The 2,246-nt window shown below is 36.8% G+C and overlaps 1 pseudogene; it reads left to right on the top strand.

Annotated features, from left to right (window-relative positions):
* The first annotated feature begins 336 nt into the window (after positions 1-336).
* Positions 337-1,310, top strand: LOC139764482 (phosphatidylinositol 5-phosphate 4-kinase type-2 alpha pseudogene; annotated as a pseudogene).
* Positions 1,311-2,246: the final 936 nt, after the last annotated feature.

The raw sequence follows: 2,246 nt of genomic DNA, 5'->3' as shown, positions 1-2,246 counted from the left end.
CCGTATGAATTATGTACACGTGTATATATGTATATATCTGTGTGTGTATATATATGTGTACATTGAGATGTATAGGTATGTATATTTGCGTGTGTGGACGTGTATGTATATACATGTGTATGTGGGCGGGTTGGGCAATTCTTTCGTCTGTTTCCTTGCGCTACCTCGCTAACACGGGAGACAGCGACAAAGCAAAATAAATAAACAAAAATAAAAAAAAAATATATATATATATATATATATATATATATATATATATATATATATATATATATATATATATATATATATATATATATATATATATATATATATCAACAGGTATATATAGCCAGGTAGAAGTGGTGCCCGTTTCTACAATTCCAGTGATAAGATGTACATTGTGAAGACTTTGACTAGTTATGAAGTTGAACAGATGCATGCCTTGCTCAAAGAATACCACCCGTATGTTGTGAGTCGCCATGGCAAGACGTTGTTACCACAGTATCTGGCTATGTATCGCCTCACCGTAGACAACATTGAGACTTACTGTGTCGTCATGAGAAATGTCTTTTCTACGTACCTCCAAATACACAAGAAATATGACCTGAAAGGTTCAACAGTTGACCGTGAAGCATCTATCAAGGAGCTTGAGAAGGACCTTCCAACTCTAAAGGATAACGATTTCACGAAGGATGGTACAAAAATATACATTGGTGAGGAAGCGAAACAGCAGTTAATGGAGGCACTGACTGCTGATGTTGAGTTCCTGATGAGGCTTCATTTGATGGATTATTCTCTTCTGTTGGGAATCCATGATATAGCAAGGGCTGAAATGGAAGGAAATACGCAGAATGAATCAGAAGATGATGTAATAGAGGAAGAGGAGGAGGATGAATGTAGTGGTGTACCAACTCCCCCTGACTCTCCAAACACAGCTGCCCGAGAACGAGCCACCAGTAATGGTGCCATTGATCCTGATGTTGAAATTTATGCCATTGAGAGTAATGAGAGTGCACCTCAGCGAGAAATTTATTTCATGGCTCTGATTGATGTTCTGACACATTATGGTGTTAAGAAACAGGCAGCAAAAGCTGCCAAGACTGTCAAGTACGGAGCAAATGCTGATGGCATATCAACAGTGGAACCTGATCAGTATGGACGTCGATTTTTGGAGTTCATAAACCAGGCCATCGTGTAGCTGTTTATTATTGTAAATATTTTGGGTGTGAATGCCCACCAAGTCTTCATCTGTGTACATTTTTCTTTGCTGAAACATGTAGTATATGCTCTGGATTCGAGCTCCTCTAATACAAAAAATACTGGATTTACATAGTGATTATTTTTATCGGTATTGTCATTAATGTTCTGTTTTTTATGTACAAGTTAATTCTGGATGCATATGCACTAATTTCAGTCATGTTGTCTTGACTCTCGGTTAAAATCCATCTGTACAAAAATGTCAGAATAATGCTAGTAATGCCAAGTGAAAGTAGCTGAACAATGTGAAAAACTACATTGTAGAAGGTCCAACCAGTTGCTAATATACTTTTACACAAACACATTACAGGTGTATATATATATATATATATATATATATATATATATATATATATATATATATATATATATATATATATATATATATATATATATATATTTTATCCCCGGGGATAGGGGATTAAGAATACTTCCCACGTATTCCCTGCGTGTCGTAGAAGGCGACTAAAAGGGGAGGGAGCGGGGGGCTGGAAATCCTCCCCTCTCATTTTTTTTTTTTTTTTCCCAAAAGAAGGAACAGAGAATTGGGCCAGGTGAGGGTATTCCCTCAAAGGCCCAGTCCTCTGTTCTTAATGCTACCTCGCTAACGCGGGAAATGGCGAATAGTTTAAAAGAAAAAGAAAATATATATATATATATATATATATATATATATATATATATATATATATATATATATATATATATATATTTTTTTTTTTTTTTTTTTTTTTTTTTTTTTATAATTTGTCGCTGTCTCCCGCGTTTGCGAGGTAGCGCAAGGAAACAGACGAAAGAAATGGCCCAACCCCCCCCCATACACATGTACATACACACACCCACACACGCAAATATACATACCTACACAGCTTTCCATGGTTTACCCCAGACGCTTCACATGCCTTGATTCAATCCACTGACAGCACGTCAACCCCTGTATACCACATCGCTCCAATTCACTCTATTCCTTGCCCTCCTTTCACCCTCCTGCATGTTCAGGCCCCGAT

The sequence above is a fragment of the Panulirus ornatus genome, chromosome 4 (assembly GCF_036320965.1).
Source record: "Panulirus ornatus isolate Po-2019 chromosome 4, ASM3632096v1, whole genome shotgun sequence".
NCBI classification, from domain to species: domain Eukaryota; kingdom Metazoa; phylum Arthropoda; class Malacostraca; order Decapoda; family Palinuridae; genus Panulirus; species Panulirus ornatus.
Note: the sequence above shows the minus strand (reverse complement) of the source record. Positions and strands in the feature narration are given on the sequence as shown.